Here is a 20,650-nt window from a genome sequence, read left to right as displayed (position 1 = left end):
GTAACGTTATGAAAGTTGTTTGAGATTTGATGACTCACTTTTATGTACTTTTCAGCGCTGATTTCAAAAATGAAATCCATTTTTTTCTATCACGTCAGGTCTTCTCACAAAAATGGGAGTATTTTTGGGTATAATAACAAAATTTAAGCAATTTATCACATTTTTCCCAACATTATAATTTTTTAATTTATAAATCATTGTTCCAAACTACATTTCCAGTACACTTCCATTTCTCGTTAAACTCATAAAGTCCTTATAATAGCGCTTTCGCTTTCTGTCGAAGTTTCTTTTATTGCTTTTCCGGCTGTGGACTCGTACGGGATCATCTCTTTTTATCATCCGGCAGTAGTCCTCTATCATGTTGATGTTCCATCTTCCTTGGTATCTTCTTTCCATTTCTTTGAAGTCTTGGTGGAACCTTTGCTGCTCTTCACTTACATCACCAAGGTTTGCAGGGAAGTAGTCGAGATGTGAGTGGAGAAAATGAACATTTGATGCTCTTGCTACAGCCCAGCTTCTGTAAGTTGTCGAGCTTGTCTGCGACGATTGTCTTGTAGTTTTTGTTTTCTAGGAAACCGGTAACAACTAATTTAAAAGATGTCCATGCTGCCTTTTTTTTGTTTCCATTTTGTCCACAGTGTTGGGATCTATCATAAGTTTCCTAATGTCTGGTCTGACAAAGATTCCTTTCTTTAGCTTTGCCTCAGATAAACCAGCAAACTGTCCACAAAGATACCTGAAACATTCACCTTCTTTTGGCAGTGCCTTAAAAAATTGTTTCATCAGCCCCAACTTAATGTGAAGTGGTGGAAGTAACACCTGTTTGGGATCCACAAGGCTTTTCCTCTCAACATTTTTAACCTCTATCTGTAAGGTTCTTCTCAAGGGCCACGCTTTTTTTATGTAGTGTTGCAAGAACAAAAATAGCAGTCGTCACTATGATTTTTGGGCTTCCTCCAAACCACTGGTATTCCAAAACGTAAGGACTGCTTTTTACTTTGAAACCATTGCCTCAGTTCTTCAACACACACTGAACAAACTTAGTGTGGGACCCAAGGCTTATCTTGATCACCTAACTTCATACCAAAGTAGGCGAAATATACTTTTTCAACAAAATCGGAAATATTCCTTTGTTGCTTTTTAACGGTATAGTTGCCACAAATGTAGCAGAAGCAATCTGGCGAGATTATACATCCTCTGGTAAGCATTGTCCATTGTCCATAAAACAACTTCACAAGAAAACAGTCACTACATTAATGCACAGCACAGAGTGGAGAAGTACTGTGAACTGAAGGACAACAGCAGAAGCTCACTGCTTGGTGATGGCGGGGGAAGGGGCAGCGTTACAGGCAGGCACTCGTAGCTCAGATGGTAGAGCACTTGCCCGCGAAAGGCAAAGGTCCCGAGTTCGAGTCTCGGTCGGGCACACAGTTTTAATCTGCCAGGAAGTTTCAAGGCACGTTTAGTTTTGTGTGGTTATATTTTTTGTAGTTAAAGTTAAACATATCTCGAGTGAGCGATGCCTGGATCTTGCAGCAATCCTTCCAGATTCTAAAGGGGGTCGTCCTTCACCTTCTCCGTAGCCGTGGTGGTCCTGCGGATTTCACTGGCAGCTTCTGAAATGTGCTACGCTGTTCGCTCCATACGCTTCTTGTACGCTTTTTGCGGAAGATGCACCAGATTGGTCCGATCTAAAAAGCTTCGAGCACGTTCATAATTCCCACAATGACTGTTTGGTTGCGCGTTGCAATTACATGTCGACTATTTTTTCCCCGCATTGAATGGTTTTCAAGACTCTTTTTGACAAACGGCTTCTAACTTGATAAAGGAGTTGCCGGCAAGCTTGTGTTGAACGCTGCAACAAAACAGACATTGCAGAGAACATTTTTAGCGAAAAAAGAAAAAAAAACTGATTCATTGAAATTTTCAAAGAGGAGTGCTCCCTGGAGAACCTCCATGAATCTTTCTTTAGGTGTTCCTTATTTGCAAGTCCAGTGCGTTGATTTTTACGTCTTTAGTACTGCCTTGAAAGCGCTCACGATGAAAGTTTTTAAACCATTCCACCGTAGCATAGTGTGACAAAAAAAAATTGTAGGCGTTCTAAACTGTTTCGAAATACGGGACTACCTCTACAGTGACTTTAAAGACGAAATTTGAAGTGTGACTTAATTATTTTTTGCACGCCACTGCATTAGTCATTTATGACCGATGTGCCGTAGGCTTACTGGAAACTCTTGATGAGGTCTACTACCTTTCGTTCTGTGAATTCGATTACGTGATGTTCGCATCCGAATGGTGATTGATGTTTGACCTGCGTAAGGTAAATGACTCGCATATATTTAAGTCAGAATGATTTCTAGATCAATCTTTCACTATTTTAACACAGCCAAAATTCCCCTTGACTCATTGATTTTCCTGAATTTTACCTCTTTTTTTTTTTTTTTGTCCGCCGCCGGTAGCTGAGTGGTCAGCGCGACAGAATGTAAATTCTAAGGGCCCCGGGGCCCCGGTTCGATTCCCGGCTGGGTCGGAGATTTTCTCCGCTCAGGGACTGGGTGTTGCGTTGTCCTCATCATCATCATTTCATCCCCATCGACACGCAAGTCGCCGAAGTGGCGTCAAATCGAAAGACTTGCACCCGACGAACGGTCTACCCGACGGGACGCCCCTTTTCTGAAATTTCAGAGGCACCCTGTCCTCGGGAGTAGTGCAGTTACACCCTCGCTATTACCACTGGATGGTTTCCACAACTGTGCGGTGATTATTTCTCGCGTATCCTCTTAGAATGAACAACATATGGAAGGTGAAGCAGTTCCTAACAGTACAGGTGCCGCCCAAGCCGTTGCCTGGCAACAGGCGACTGGTGATCAACGTGAACGTGTCCGTCCCTAGACAGCAAAGTCTTCACGAAACGGCGAAACGCTGGAAGAACACAGAGCAGCGAAAGCAGGCGCAAGGTAAGACGCCAACAAGCGTATGAATTCAGCCGATCAGTGCCGCCCAAAACACGGGCGTCAAGTCGACTGCACATTCCCGCGGACGCATGACGTACATTCTCAGGGTCAACCGAAGAATGGAACACAACTGTTGGCTTTGATCAATGACGTTATATGTAAGTTATAGACGATAATTTGTTTATTTCTGAGCTATAGGTAATAAATCGGTTACCTAGGGAAACGAGGCATCAAGTCGTGAATTTAAATGTATCAGAAAGAAAGAAACTGTGTGCGTATTTTGTTGATGGTCGTCGTTTTAAAGAATTTGTGTAAACGTTTTAATTTACCAATGTATCTGCCATGGTAAAGAACAGGATACCAACGTCAGATTTGTTGATCTTATGGTTGCGGGTGATTATCCTATTTTTCAGGTGACCTATAAAGGTCAACTGAAGCATAGGATACAAATGTTAGAGGTGTTTTTTACGCGTTAGGTAATATATATGTCGACTGATACCAGTGTTAGAAATGTCATTTTCTCCGCAGAGGGTAATATCCGTGTCATCTGAAATAAAGGATACTAACGTAATAGCTGTAACTTTCCCCGCAATTGGTAACCATGATACCAGTCTTCGGTACGTTGGTTTCTTCGCCATGGGCAGTACTAGTATCCTGTCTTCCAGTTGACCCGTATAGGTCAACTGAAGAAAACGATACCAATGTTAAGTATGTTGTTTCTTTCGCTGTTGCTAATACTAGTATCCTGTTCTTTAGCTGGGCTACACAGGTCTTTTGAATAACATGTCACGAATTTGGGTATGTTGTTCTTTTCACCACTGGTAATACTTAATGTTTAGTTGGTCCCGTTTTTATTCGTGCTTGTTACTTGTATCACCTTCCTCTGTTGATAAACAGGATATCAAAGTTCGGTCTGTCTTATTTTTCGTGCTGCGTTATGCGTGTTCCTGATATTTCTGTTACTATTTTCTTTTGTGGTTTATACGAGTAGTCCTGGTTTTAGCCCCTACTACTCTCCTGCAACCCCCTAATACCGAAGTCTGTCCCGTTAATTTTATTTATTTTATGGACTTCGATAAATTGCTATTTTTTATTTACGTAATATTCTTTTAGAATTATGGGTTTACTTGATGTGCATGTACGATCTATGTTCTCTCTGCTACATTTCTTTTTTCCTGTTCTCGTTACATTATAACGCTAAAAGCGCGGGGTTACGTGTTGCATACTTACGATCTCTGTTCTCTGTGTCGTATTGCTTTGATTCTGAACGTTCGTTCACGCTTTCAAAATTTTTTGTCATCTATCATCCACGGCTTACCTGTGACGTCATTGATCAAAACTGACGAGTTGTATCCCGTTTTCACAGTCATGTATATTTGACATATATGGAGACGTTCGACACTGCAGTTACATTCAGGGTAATTCGATTTTGCAAACCAGTCCTCGAGACTGTTTCTCGAAGTTTGTCTGAGGCAGTGTGTGTTGGAGAAACATGAGTTTATTAAATTTGTAATTTTTGGACAGTCGGAATGCTATAAATTACACGTTCTCCTACGAAGCGTCCGTGGCAATAGATCTCTGTATTCTGTCGCATAGACGTTGTTCTGCGAGCCGAGTGTATCACAGTAATTTCTTGAAACGCACGTTTTCTAAGCACTTATCACAAGTACTAATACGTTTTATAAAACTTTCTAACGATTTTAGGCGAGTTTCAATTATTAAGTTGTGCTTCTTCGCCGACCTAGCCACGAAAAATAAACGAAGTCGGAAATGGCTTAAAAGTGATGCCTGTGTATCTCTACCACGAAATAAAAATTAAAGAGGCAATAGATCATGAAAATGTCGTAACTGCCTGTCTTTTTTCTTAAGGTAGCAAGACGGACGAGGTAAGGTATTTAATATTCAAGATTGAAGGACAAATTGCTTCTAATAATTAATCGAGATTTAATACTGGACCAGGCTAAAAGCTCATGATTAATGGGATTGAGTCTTTTATTTTTAACTGTTAATTTTCGTTTGTAGAGTGACTCAAACTTTTTTGGATACAATTTCTTTCTGTTTATATTGGAGGTATTTTTGCGTGTGGTGTGGCTTTTTTTCGATTAAGTCATCGTTTTTCGGAGGTGCGTGTGGTATCCCTGTCGTTGTGTGAACTACGCTATGTAGGTCCGGTGTACGCTGTGATTCCACTTGTGTGACTTTTTTTATATTTTTCTTTAGTTTGTTGAGGATGAATGTGCGTTTGATTCCACTAGTGTGACATTTTTTATATTTTTCTATAGTTTATTGAGGATGAATGTGCGTTATTTTTCGATTTTATAGTTGTCTGTGGAGGTGTGCCTGCTATCGCTGCCGGCCGGGATGGCCGAGTGGTTCTAGACGCTACAGCCTGGAACCGCGCGACCGCTACGGTCGCAGGTTCGAATCCTGCCTCGGGCATGGATGTGTGTGATGTCCTTAGGTTAGTTAGGTTTAAGTAGTTCTAAGTTCTAGGGGACTGATGACCTCAGACGTTAAGTCCCATAGCGCTCATAGCCATTTGAACCATTTTTTTGCTATTGCTATCTCCGTTTGAGCGCTACAGGTCAAGCGAAATATTCGACTCCAGTTAAAATTTTCTCGCGTCTTTCTGTTTGATTTATTCTGGAGCAGCTCGCCTGCGTTGTTTATCCGTTATGTGTTATCGCGTAACTTTTTGAAAAGAGAAAAATGTCCCGTTCACTTGTAATGAAAATGTTTTGTTAAAAAAAAATCTCTTTTACGTTCATTAAAAGCCACGGCTAAATTTTATTTCTCTGGGCGCTATCGCCAGAAACATCATACGTATTTCAACGTGAAGACATCCGTCTCACTCACGATGGATAAAAAAAAAAAATCTTTCTTTAGTGTTACGCGATGAGCAAATAAAATAAAATACTCAAATAATTATTTTTCTCTTTGAGGCTTGTTGCTCCTGTATAGTTGCCTACGTACAATGGCAGCGTACGCAATTAAAATAATTCTTTTCAATAAAACTGTACCTCTGGCCTAAAATGAAATGGAAATTATTATGAGACGCCGTTTTACATTTATTAAGATTAAATCCTTTCAATACTTTCCGGATTAAACGACTATCAAGAAGTTTTTGTCAATTTTAACAGCAATGGCGTAGCTTCAACAATGCAATTACAAATGGCCAGGGCAACATTTGATTGTTGCGTTACTAATTAAATAAAGGGGAATAGCAGAAATTCTAAATACACTACATATGTGTACATTAATTAATTACAGATCTTGATATATGTGCGACATTCAGCTAGGACGTCAGAACCAAGAAGACGAAAGAACAGCAGAGAGAACAAAGAAACAAAGTTTCTTCTTTTTATAGTACTTGACAAAGATCACGCTTATTATAATGCTCAGAGCGCATATATTGCTTTCATTTTCGTTTAATATCGATTATTATATTTTGTATTCCTTTTTGCAAGAAGCGACGCTATAGTGTTTCATCTGTTTATATGTGTGTTTGTGTGTGGGGGGAGGGGCCAGGGGTGTCGGGGGGGGGGGGAGTTATTTGGTATCGCTGTGTTCGGTAGAGCTGTGTACATCCAGTGTACTTTGCGATTGCACTTGTGTGATTCATTGTATATTCCTTAGGTTTGTTATGGAGGAATTGCTGTGCAGTATGTCGTTGTTTTGCGGGCGTGTGTCTAGTGTCGCTGTTATCGTTTGAGCTTTGTACATCAGTTTAGCGCAGGGCTTCCCAACCTTTTCAGCTGGTGGACCGCTTTTTCAGTCGAAAATCCATGGCGGTACCCTAGTCAGTCAAGAGCACAGTAACTTTAAATTTCAGAGCGAAACCCATGGGAAGTGAAAGCTTCTTAATGCAAGTTCCATGTTCCCGAAGACACCTCCCCCCCCCCCCACCCCCGAAGTATCAATAATCTTTGGTTTAGAGATGAATGAAAACAACTTGAAGGTCAAAAATCGACTTATGAAATAGGTAGTGCACTGACAAAGCCAAGTTTAACATTCACTGATGCCTGGGGCCGCATACGTGCCAGCGAGCGCTGTGATTGGTCGACAAAGCTCGCTCCGCGCATGCGTGAAAGGTTTCACTGCATCTAGCGCCGTGAGCCGGCGCACAAACGACCCCCGTATTGTTGCGAAACAGTCGATCAGAGAAGCCGCATTCTCCGGCACTAAGCTGTGTATGGGTTTTCACTTATGAACCGCAAAGGCTGCTTGGGAATACGACCTGAAGTAAAAGTACACATGTTTTTCACCCGTAAAAATATTGTGATGAATTTGATTTTTACATTTTTATTCAATAATATTACTCATTATTTTACACGATTTTGTGAAGAGTGGCCGCGGACCCCCTAGGAAGAGCCGGCGGACCCATAAGGGGTCCGCAGACCACACGTTGGGAAGCCCTGGTTTAGCGTTTTCTTTACATTCAGGTTCCGTTTATTCTAGATGAATTCCAGTATTCTAATTTTCGATTTTGTAGTTGCTGTGCAATGATCTTACCTTTACTAACCTTTGAAAAGTTTTACCCCACCCAAAATTTCCTCATTTGCGCGGTTGTTCCGTTCATTTATTTTATTTCCTGAGTGAAATACCTCGCGTGATTTTTTACGTTTGCATTTCAGCTTAACGGTCTGTATTGTGGTCGCCATCTTGAATAGTTAAATGCTCAACCATGGTCAAAGACTGAATGTTACCTATGATTATTCGATCACCTTTCCTCCCAGCATGACGTCATTGGCCGAAGCATGCGAGAGGAATCGGTCTTTGCGTTGTTCCCTAATCTAGTCAGTTTTCGTGTTTTCCAGAATTATGACGGCCGTGAAGTAGCACTTCATGACAGTGTAGGGAAGCAGCCTACTCACGCTGTAGTAAATTCACATCCGTTTCCATTGTGTGCTAGCCAGTCTGCTGTAACTAGCTCTGACGTCATAAATGTTGCGCAATACCTTAAAAATCAAGCAAATGTCCTAAAATTTTTCTAGCATGTCAGGAATAATATTAAATTAATGTGTGTTAAATATCAGTTCGATAACTTCAGCCATTTTTGAAATTTGGACGTTTTTCTGAAAAAAATCATTGGCGCAACAGAAAAGAGCTAGAGACTTCAAAATTTATATTTAGATTCATCTTTCATAATGATTTAATAAAAACAGTACTTTGGATTTCACAGATTAAGACTTTAGTGGAAATTCATGATTTTCTGGTTTTCGTCTCAAAACTGAAGGAAGCAAGATAGATTAAGTAGGCTAATAAATAAGGCTAGGATGTTTAGATTTAAATAGGTTGGAGGTCCGCTATGACTGTGAAGATGTGAAAAGTTTATTTTGAATACCTATAAAATTATAGCGATAGCGGATCTCAAAAGGGCCAGTTCAGAGCTCATCTACTGCGTGCAGTGTAATTTAATTAATTCTCTCGCCCAAAATATTTAACTTAGCCACGTCAAAATTTTATTATCAATACTTACGTGCGTGCTGAATGCATGTTTAAATTAAGAGCATCATCGGCCATCAGCAATAGAAGCTATAAATTATTATGTAACTTGAAGTGGTGCGTTACTAGCCCAGCGGCTAGTCGGGAGAGCCGATTTGATCAGGCGTTCCCTTAGCCGTCCGCACCGCGGCTATATATATAAGAGCGCTGCGCGAGGAAGGAAGGCACCTACGGTACGGGACTATAAGTCCCACCGCCACACCTTCACCTGCACATGTTAGGCAATAAATTCTGCCTGACTCATGTAGTACTATCACCGTCAGAGGGTGGTACGGGACCACGAGTCCCACCGCCACACCTCCAAAGTGAATTGCAGTGACGCAGTCACTGCACAGTGGAAATTTACTGGCTCACCAACACAGTTAGACCGCAATAGACCGGTGATGCTGTATTGTAACCTATCACCCCGGACTACAAGTCCATTTTAAAAAAAGGAAGGAAGGCCCCAGTTCTCTCCAGACGCTGAATAACACGCCATCTGTGTCGGGAGTCGCGTCGCATCGGTATCACTGCTACAAACGGCCTCGGGTGCCGTATTAAGTTACTAGAGATACGCGGAACCGTGAAAGCATTTCAAGTGAAGGGTTAATTCTGGGATGATTTTCATTACCTAGCCTCAGTTGGCGTATTGTCGTATTTTCACGTGCCGTCGCGGGACAGACATTCTACCAATTATTTAGCATGGCGTTTGATGAAATATTCTCATCAAATTTTGGCGAGCATTCTTTTTAACATTTAATTCGGACATTTATAGTTGTATCAGTGCATTAGACTCTGAACTGCTCTGTTAATTAGGTTGAAAGGATACTTGGTGTTTTATCAGTGAACTTCAGAATATACTCAACTATTTTGGAAAATCGTTTTTGATTAGAAATCCCGGACAATCTCCTAATTCCTCAGAGCTATAAGCTGCAGCTATAATGGTATTCTCAGATGAAGTGGGCACTAGGAACTCTAATTACAGGCTTCACGTTTTGTTAAATCACTTTCTGGGTGCTAAAAAGTAAATAGAGAACCAGTGTTGAGAACGGCGAAAGACAGCATTAACAACATTCTAAAAGCCTGAAACTGATTCAACATTTGTATTGCAAGCATTTATACAGCAAATATTTTAATTTTCACAAGTTACTCGCCGCCCCACAACAGGTACACAATTTTTGGATGAATATCATGCAAAGTATGGGCTGCACGATTAAAAGGGTATGTGCTGTTCACCTACTTGCGAACGAACTGCAAAATCACATAAAGTGCTGCTACACAATCACATAAGTCACGCGTAGGAATACAGCGAGTGTCAGGACACAGGCGGGAACCACAAGCTACCAGCAATACATCGTTTTATGCGAATAGAATTATGTGGAGTAACCCACCCGCTCAGACAACTTTTGTTACCGTACTGTCCCTCATAGTAATTGCAAGAAAATGAAGCCGCGGTAATTTTAAAAGGTAGGAGGTCCAGTTAATTTATTCGGAAGTTTTTCTTTATAAACTTTACATTTACAGCTTATTGAAGCATTAATAAATAGATGATCGAATCAAGTTAGCAGTGCAGAAGACATGTGGAAATGGTAGGCAGTCTTTTTTTAAAACTGCCATACACAGTTATGTCAGATGCCGATAAGGAGGAAGCAGTCTAAACAAGAAGTGGTTGCAATATAGCTGTCGTTTGGTTTTTACCCCACGTAGCTTTTGATCAGGCGCTGTCCCAAGTCTATGGCGGATCCAAGAAGACACCGAAAATAAGTAATCATAGTTAAGCATAAAGTTCGACAGTTTTTGCCTGCACCCAGTTTGAAGGCCAAATATACAATAATCTATGGGTGCCCAACGAAAACTCAGTGTCTTAGTTTTTACAACTGTGACAGTTCACTCGAGGACATGGATTCGAACCACAAGTCTCGAGAACGAGCAACTTCTGCCACGGAGACAGGTTACGCCAACTCTACGTTGACGTTGTGATGCATCTCGGAATTAGGCTAAATGTTGCTTTTGAAGTACATGATAGAGAGAACATAAACTGCACCATAAGACACAGCTTTGGATTCGTAGTTCACAGATGAATTACGCGGTACATTTGGGCTAATAAAGAAATAACTGAACTTGTCAGTAATTAACGTGACTATTCAGTTATGATTTTGCACAGTGTGCAAACATAATATGTTTAAAACAAAGTTCGTCAACTTATCGTTGCTTTTGTAGGAAACTAATTCAGCAAAAGAGAATAATAGTAACTGATAAAAACCTTAGTAACGGGTTTCATTTTACACATTGAGCTAAATAAGAAATGAAAAATTTGTGATTTTTGAGACAGGCAAAATGTTATTTAAAGGGGTACAACAGACTACAATTTCTTATTCATTTCTTTATGTTCACCTTGCTGATTGGAAGTACATAAACAACTTTATTAAAAAAATCTTTGTGTAAAGAAATATGCTTCAAAATAGTAATGTGAACACACATACCACTTCTCGAGCCTTCAGTTATAGCTGCGACATTAATTTAAGAGACATATACTGCCCTTTTGTCACATTCAAACTGTAGTTTCATAATATACTGACATTTATTGTAATATTCTTCTTTAATGGGAAAACTAAAGTTTGTGGTGCCGAAATCTAACCTATAAATATTAACCTAAGCGCACCAACCGTAGGTTTAACGTCTCAATCGTTGTTGTAATTATCATGCATGCAAATGCTTTGTTATGTAGACATCAGCTGTCTTATATAGAGAGAACGCACTGGAATGTAAACACTGTAGTGGTTTATAAACAGTGTGAAAATTGAAAACAGAACAATGGAGAAAAAATAAATAAGAATGAGTTCGAAACCAGAATTACTATCTGATCCACTATAAACCCATCTCTTGCACAGACTACTGAGTTACATCATTTGGATTCAGCATGATAGTTAAGAAAATGTATGCAACACTTGTAATAGTCTCTTTCCAAAAATTAGATGAAAAGGTGCCAAGTTAATGTTGCTATTACCAGACTGGCATTGAAATAATTTGTGGTGATCTATTAAATGAACGTTGGATATACATAAATGAGCGAATTTTACTTTATTCACGTATAAGACATCACATACATCACATACAAGATCACTCCTCCTCCCCAGTCGTGCTTAATCTCCAGAAATGCCTCAGTTTAGCCAGTGAGTCCGTAGATGGTGGTATAAGAGGCTGTTAAAGTGCGCGTCATTTATGTTGGCGGCCGAGTTTAGGTTCGTTCTGCGCATCACAAAACACAGTCAGCCAATGAACAGAGAACGACGTTGCCACATCTCGACTGCAGTGCAGAGCATGGACGAGTGTCTTCAGTTTTAGAAACGTTCAGCCATAAATAAAATAATAGAACAAAAGCAATGTCTTGATAGCAGACATTCTTTTATAGAAAGTTTGGAAAAAGCATTCTTTATACCAATTGCTTCATATTCTATTAATTAATTAAACCAAACAAGCAATAAGACTCCTAATCCAGGCGATAGCCAGGAAAGGTGTTTGTATCACTCGCACGAACCGCATTTTCGCAATAAAGAACAACGGTAATTGTTTATTTCCTATTGTACTTCGACGAAACGTGATTAATTAATAGTCATACCAACAGTATTTGTCAGTATTTTGCGTGAAGTGTTATAGTCCTCATGACATTAGGTAGTCAAACGAGGTGCGTTAGCGTAATGGCTAAGGTGTTGAGCTGCTACGCGAAAGGTTATGAGTTCAAATCTTGTGCGGTGCTTACTATTTTCATTATTTAAAAACAATATCGAAGTGCCTTACTTCACGAATTATATTCGTTTGAATGCAATTTTTTGAAATTTCTATTGTTTTGTCTCTTCATTAACCCTTTCGCTGCTGCAGACACGTGCTCGCCGCATTCCGCGCTGTGGGCGATTTTGTCATCACTGCACTGCTCGCCTGTGCAGACACATGGTGTTCCCACTGCTTTGACACTCTTATCATTCGATTTCACAAAAACTATTTGGCCCAAAAATTTGATTTTTACACGTCTTCTTGACTGATACCTTACCCCCATAAATGACTTAATTTTGTTTCGACGTTCAACGCAGTTATTATGCAGCATTAAATGTAGTAAACCATTGCACGAAATTTTGAAGAGTTTGCAGAGGTAAAAGTCCATAGAGTATACTTTCCGTATGGTCGACTTTTGTTGCCACAATGTTGAGAATGAAATGTGGACAAGATACCTAAATTTCATATAAAATTTACTGTATAACAATATCTCATTTAATTTAAGTACGACATAGGTGTCATATGTAATATTGAGAAATATTCCGTAACTGATAGCAATATTACAGTAGCGAACGTTTCATTCGGGTTGCCGCGCTGTCTCTGTGATGCGGGGACTCGCACTGGCCCCTGCTCGAATTCGTCCGGCAGATGCACGACGACAGCCGACACGTCTCTGTAGGCGTCTCCCCATATCCGAGTAGGAGAATACCGGGCTGTCACCCACGTCCCGCGTTAATTATACAAACCACAAACATTCCCACACTTTCATATGGGGTAGCACCAGACGCAGACACAGCTGAGGTACACAAATTCCGTCCTGCGAGGGGGTGGGGGGTGGGGGTGGGGGTTGGAGAATGGCCACTCTCCACCACTTCTTCGTAGGTCTTCAACTGCCAGCTTGGACAGTATCAGTTCGCTATTCATTTCTGTCCTCGGCCTTCCTCGGGAGTGGTGCAGCTGGTAACCTCCAAGATGTAGTTGCTGCCTTCTAGTCTCAGCTTGCGTATTATACAGGGTGATTCAAAAAGAATACCACAACTTTAAAAATATGTATTTAATGAAAGAAACATAATATAACCTTCTGTTATACATCATTACAAAGAGTATTTAAAAAGGTTTTTTTTTCACTCAAAAACAAGTTCAGAGATGTTCAATATGGCCCCCTCCAGAAACTCGAGCAATATCAACCCGATACTCCAACTCGTTCCACACTCTCTGTAGCATATCAGGCGTAACAGTTTGGATAGCTGCTGTTATTTCTCGTTTCAAATCATCAATGGTGGCTGGGAGAGGTGGCCGAAACACCATATCCTTAACATACCCCCATAAGAAAAAATTTTCCTGGGCTGCGAACAAATGCTTGCTGGATGCGTGCTACATTTTCATCACTCGTTCTCGGCCGTCCAGAACTTTTCCCTTTGCACAAACACCCATTCTCTGTAAACTGTTTATACCAACGTTTAATACACCACCTATCAGGAGGTTTAACACCATACTTCGTTCGAAATGCACGCTGAACAACTGTCGTCGATTCACTTCTGCCGTACTCCATAACACAAAAAGCTTTCTGTTGAGCGGTCGCCATCTTAGCATCAACTGACGCTGACGCCTAGTCAACAGCGCCTCAAGCGAACAAATGTATAACTAAATGAAACTTTATAGCTCCCTTAATTCGCCGACAGATAGTGCTTAGCTCTGCCTTTTGTCGTTGCAGAGTTTTAAATTCCTAAAGTTGTGGTATTCTTTTTGAATCACCCTGTATTTTTTAATTCTACAGTCCCTTCAGTTATAAATTAATGACGCCATCACGTCTCAGTCGATAGCCGACCCAGTGTGCCCTTTCCGTGTTCGATTACCTCCAGGAGACAAAAAGATTTTTCTTCCTTCACTCCGAGGAGGGACTCTGCGTTTTGATATCTTGCCTGCACGAGAAATCTCGAGCATTCTGCAGCAGCACCACAACACGAGCAGGACGGTTATTTTATGTTTTTCTCCTTCTCCGAGTGTTCGTGTTTCACTTCAGCAGCACTTTACGAGGTTTTTCCTGAGATGTTTATCTATGCTACGGGATGTGAAAAAGGTTTCATCTCTTCTTAAAAGCATCTTTTGTCTAGTGGATTCGTGTTGTAACATACTGTTGGCACCCACCTGCATACAGAGAAATGATCGTCGCGATAAGATAAGAGAAATGAGGGCTCGCACAGAAAAATTTAAGTGCTCGTTTTCCCCGCACGCCGTTCGAGAGTGCAACGGTAGAGAGACAGCTTGAAGGTGGTTCACTGAACCCTGTGCCAGGCACAGTAATCACGTAGATGCAGATGTAGACGTACGATATCCTCCCTTGACCTTCTGTCTAATGTAACTAAGGACTCGACAGTCTCCCATCACTCATTGTTAAGTGAGCATTGGGCAACGTAGTTTTATGTCTGCTCACTACTAGGATTTTTGTTTTGCTTTTATTAATTTTCATATTACAGGAACATCTGAATGTGGTGTTCATCATGGCCAACATTGCAGAACCACTAACACTGCCAGTTCCATATTAAACATACACATCAAAAAAAGTTTTGCATCACCACGGTTCCCAGAACTCCTCAAGATCGACGTTAACTGTGGTTATTGTATCACAGACTGTTCAGATGTCACTAAACCCGCCCAAAGATGTAAGCAACCGTGCATGAGCAGCTCCTATTAGATGGAGGGGCTCCGACAGCCGATCAGTTCCAGTCATTCCACCAGGAAGGAGGTATAAGGCTCATGTTGTCTGTAGTTCAACCATTCAACCATGCCTAGACGGTCAATACCGCGGTTCGATAGCGTCCTCAATGTTGCTCTGTGCCAGGAAGGGCTCTCAACAAGGGAAGTGTGCAGGCGTCTCCGAGTGAACCAAAGCGATGTTGTTCAGATATGGAGGAGGTACAGAGAGACAGGAACTGTCGATGACATGCCTCGCTCAGGCTGCCCAAGGGCTACTACTGCAGTGGACGACCGCTACCTGTGGATTATGGCTCGGACGAACCCTGACAGCAACGCCACCATGTTGAATAATGCTTTTCGTGCAGCCACAGGACGCAGTGTTGCGACTCAAACTGTGCGCATTAAGCTGCATGATGCGTAACTTCACTCCCGACGTCCATGACGAGGTCCATCTTCGCAACCACGACACTATTCAGCGCGGTACAGATCGGCCCAACAACGTGCCGAATGGGCCGCTCAGGATTGGCATCACATTCTCTTCACCGACGAGTGTCGCTTATGCCTTCAAGCAGACAATCGTCGGAGACGTGTTTGGAGGCAACGCGGTCAAGCTGTACGCCTTAGAGTGCCCAGCGAATGCAGCAAGGTGGAGGTTCCCTGCTGTTTTGGGGTGGCGTTATGTGGGGCCGACGTACACCGCTGGTGGTCATTGAAGGCGCCGTAACGGCTGTATGATACATGAATGCCATCCTCCGACCGATAATGCAGCCATATCGGCAGTATATTGGAGCGGCATTCGCCTTCATTGACGACAATTCGCGCCCCCGTAGTGCACATGTTGTGAATGACTTCCTTCAGGATAACGACATCGCTCGAACAGAGTGGCCAGCATGTTCTCCAGACAAGAATATTATCTAACATGACTGGGATAGATTGAAAAGGGCTGTTTATGGAAGACGTGACCCACCAACCACTCTGAGGCATCTACGCCGAATGGCCGTTCAGGAGTGGGACAATCTGGACCAACAGTGTGTTCATGAACTTGGGGATAGTATGCTACGACGAATAGAGGCATTCATCAGTGCAAGAGTACGTGGTACTGGGTATTAGAGGTACCGGTGTGTACAGCAATCTGGACCACCACCTCTGTGTGGTGAAACAACATGCAGTGTGTGGTTTTCATGAGCAATAAAAAGTACGGACACGATGTTTATGTTGGTCCGTATTCTAATTTTCTGTACAGTTTCCGGAACTCTCGGAACCGAGGTGATGCAAAACTTTTTTTGATGTGTGTCTGTCGATCCCCATTTTTGTGGGATGAAGCGAGGAAAAAGAAGAAAAGAACTTTACAACTTCTTCACTTAAAACTTCCGGGCTGATAGGCCGTGGTCTAAGTATAAAACACTCTCCTGACGTTTCGTCTCCGACTGCGGGAGGCATCCTCGGAGGTGAAGTTCGCCGCTTTACCTCCGAGGATGTCTCCCGCAGTCGGAGACGAAACGTCAGGAGAGTGTTTTATACTTCGACCGCGGCCTATCAGCCCGGAAGTTTTAAGTGAAGACAATACCGGCCGTGAAAGCTTACATTGTATGATCGAACTCTACAACGTCGAAAGGACCTTCATTCCTTCCTGTTCTGCATCTGCATAAAATGATGGCAGGTTTTTCCTCTATCGGTTTCCGATGTAGCGGTTTCGTCGAGGTTGTCACTGTACGAGTGGGTTAATTTGCCCCAGTAGTAGTAATCTGACAGGATCTCAACCTGTCGAGAGCATTTGCAATGTTCCGAGGCTTTATTTGAGGTACGGAAATGCCGGAGGGAGTCGGACGCTGCGACAAGCTGTTCTGACGGCTTTCGACGCTTATTTTGCCAGGAGTCTGGCCGGATTGCGCAGCCTGTTCTCCGAGCGTGTTTGGATTGCCGTCTCGCCATTCGTTTTGCAGCGCCGGCGCTGGAAATGGCCCATTCCCACCACACAGAGCCGCTGTTTCAGAGCGGCGACTGCCCACGGTTGAGAGAGAGAGAGAGACAGAGAGAGAGAAAACGCGCCGTCCTCCTCCACAGATGCTCGAGGTGCCTGGCCGTCCATTTGCCAGCCGTCCAGAGCGCTCTGCAACTGGCTCTGCCCTGAGAGCGTCGAATCTCGGCAGCATCTGTCCGCTTCCTCTCGACACGCCGGCGTCGACTCGCCTGTTATGCAAAATAACTGCGCGGCTTCGCAGCCAGTCAGGAGATGGCAGATACACACACACACACACACACACACACACACACACACACATACAGAAAGAGAGAGAGAGCGACAGACGTGGGTTCCCCCTGCATGCGTGACCACCGCTGAGTTATACCGTCCCAGAATCACAGTTCCTCTGCGGGAACATGGATGAGGACCGACAGAGTCTTACGGGGGGGGGGGGGGGGGGGACTGGACTCCCTGGTTCCAGGTTGTCGTGGAAAGCGCCTAGTGGCCGCATCTTCAGAAGGCTGCCAGTGGGAACTGGAGAGTACAGGTCAGAAGTGTGACCCCGAGGCTAACGTCATTCAGAGATTACCCGATAATTTTCAATCCATTTTCAGTCTATTTCCACGAATTTTTGACGTGTTATCTGGAAACGCTAGACAGGACCTACATATTGTATAATACTGATGACACGATGATTTGTCTTTGCATCCAGTAATAAATTATGTTAACAGCAAATATTGGTATTACTTGTGTAGAGATAAAACAAAAGAGTGAAAGTATGACTCAATAAGAAAACATAAAATATAAGGAAATAACTTGAGTTCCCTGTGGCCTAGCGGTTCTAGGCGCTTCAGTAGGGAACCGCGCGCCTGCTACGGACGCGGGTTCGAATCCTGCCTCGAGCATGGATGCGTGTGATGTTCTTAGATTAGTTAGGTTTAATTAGTTCTAAGTTCTAGGAGACTGATGACCTCAGATGTTAAGTCCCATAGTGCGTAGAGCCATTTGAACCATTTGAGTTCCAAGTGAATAACATCCGACATACTTTTTTTTTTTTTCGGTCTACTGACTGTTTTGATGCGGCCCGCCACGAATTCCTTTCCTGTGCTAACCTCTTCATCTCAGAGTAGCACTTGCAACCTCCGTCCTCAATTATTTGCTTGACGTATTGCAATCTGTGTCTTACTCTACAGTTTTTGCCCTCTAGTACCATGGAAGTCATTCCCTCATGTCATAGCGGATGACCTATCATCCTGTCCCTTCTCCTTATCAGTGTTTTCCTCATGTTCCTTTCCTCTGCGATTCTGCGTAGAACCTCCTCATTCCTTACCTTATCAGTCCACCTAATTTTCAACATTCGTCTATAGCACCACATTTCAAATGCTTCGATTCTATTCTGTTCCGGTTTTCCCACAGTCCATGTTTCACTACAATACAATGCTGTACTCCAGACGTACATCCTCAGAAATTTCTTCCTCAAATTAAGGCAGGTACTTGATATTAGTAGACTTCTCTTGGCCAGAAATGCCTTTTTTGCCATAGCGAGTCTGCTTTTGATGTCCTTGCTCCGTCCGTCATTGGTTATTTTACTGCCTAGGTAGCAGAATTTCTTAACTTCATTGACTTCGTGACCATCAATCCTGATGTTACGTTTCTCGCTGTTCTCATTTGTACTAGCATACTACTAGCCTTTAAAATTGCTACACCACGAAGATGACGTGCTACAGACGCGAAATTTAACCGACATGAAGAAGATGCTGTGATATGTAAATGATTAGCTTTTCAGAGCATTCACACAAGGTTGGCGCCGGTGGCGAAACCTACAACGTGCTGACATGAGGAAAGCTTCCAACCGATTTCTCATACACAAACAGCAGTTGACCGGCGTTGCCTGGTGAAACGTTGTTATGATGCCTCGTGCAAAGAGGAGAAATGCGCACCATCACGTTTCCGACTTTGATAAAGGTCGGATTGCAGCCTATCGCGATTGCGGTTTATCGTATCGCGACATTGCTGCTCGCGTTGATCGAGATCCAATGACTGTTAGCAGAATATGAAATCGGTGGGTTCAGGAGGGTAATACGGAACGCCGTGCTAGATCCCAACGGCCTCGTATCACTAGCAGTCGAGATGACAGGCATCTTATCCGCATGGCTGTAACGGATCGTGCAGCCACGTCTCGATCCCTGAGTCAACAGATGGGGCCGTGTGCAAGACGAACAGTTCGAAGACGTTTGCAGCGGCATGGACTGTCAGCTCGGAGACCATGGCTGCGGTTACCCTTGACGCTGTATCATAGACAGGAGCGCCTGCGATGGTATACTCTACGACGAACCTGGGTGGGCGAATGGCAAAACGTCATTTTTTCGGATGAATCCAGGTTTTGTTTACAGCATCATGATGGTCGCATCCGCGTTTGACGACATCGCGGTGGACGCACATTGGAAGCGTGTATTCGTCATTTCCATACTGGCTTATCACCCGGCGAGATGGTATGTGGTGCCATTGGTTACAGGTGTCGGCCACCTCTTGTTCGCACTGACGGCACTTTGAACAGTTGTCGTTACATTTCAGATGTGTTACGACCCGTGGCTGTAACCTTCATTCGATCCTTGCGAAACCCTACATTTCAGCATGATAATGCACGACCGCAAGCTTCAGGTCCTGTACGGGCCTTTCTGGATACAGAAAATGTTCGACTGCTGCCCTGGACAGAACTTTCTCCAGGTCTCTCACCAATTGAAAACGTCTGGTCAATGGTAGACGAACAACTGGGTCGTCACAATACGCCAGTCACTACTCTTGATGAACTGTGGTATTGTGTTGAAGCTACATGGGCAGCTGTACCTGTACAAGCCATCCAAGCTCTGTTTGAATCAATGCCCAGGGGTATCAAGGCCATGATTACGGCCAGAGGTGGTTGTTTTGGGTACTGATTTCTCAGGATCTATGCACCCAAATTGCGGGAAAATGTAATCACGTGTCAGTTCTAGTATAATATATTTGTCCAATGAATACCTGTTTATCATCTGCATTTCTTCTTGGTGTAGCAATTTTAATGGCCAGTTGTGTAGATATGTTACAGGCAGCCTCGGTAGATCTCAAGGTTTGCCGACTTCTAAACCCATGCACGACTTTCGAGACTAGGATTCTGGGAAGAAAGATTGTTGGCAAGAAATGGCCTAACGACAGATTCGAGGAGAGGTACTGTCTAAAACAGAGCTGTGAGATGTGGGCCTGAAAAGTGCCTGGGTAGTTGAGCGTTGGTGTTGAAACAGGAACCTGTCTTTTTTTAGAAGAAGAGCCTTTGTTTGTCTCAGAAAATGAAGAAAAGACCGACTATAGAAGATGAGTTCGTTAATTTGTTTGTTTTCGAACAGGAGACTTGTTTGTTGTAAAAGAGGAGCCTTGTAGTCTTAAGAGAGAAGTCTCGGTTGTTATAGCGGAAGAGCTTCGCTTGTGTCAGAAGCGGTGTCTTAACTGAGTTCGAAAAGAAGCTTTGATGTGAAAGAGGAGACTTGTTTGTTTTAGATAAAGAATACAAGCCTGGTTTATTTTAGAAGAGGGGCGATATTCGTCTACCGAGAGAATTGTTCAAATGCCTCTAAGAACTATGGGACCTAATATGTGAGGTCATCATTCTCCTGGAACTCCTTCTTTGGCTGGCTCTGAGCACTATGGCACTTAACTACTGAGGTCATCAGTCCCCTAGAACTTAGAACTAGTTAAACCTAACTAACCTAAGGACATCTCACACATCCATGCACGAGGTAGGATTTGA

The sequence above is a fragment of the Schistocerca cancellata genome, chromosome 10, assembly GCF_023864275.1.
Source record: "Schistocerca cancellata isolate TAMUIC-IGC-003103 chromosome 10, iqSchCanc2.1, whole genome shotgun sequence".
NCBI classification, from domain to species: Eukaryota; Metazoa; Arthropoda; class Insecta; order Orthoptera; family Acrididae; genus Schistocerca; species Schistocerca cancellata.
The sequence above is the reverse complement of the archived record's forward strand: the minus strand, read 5'-3'. Positions refer to the sequence as shown.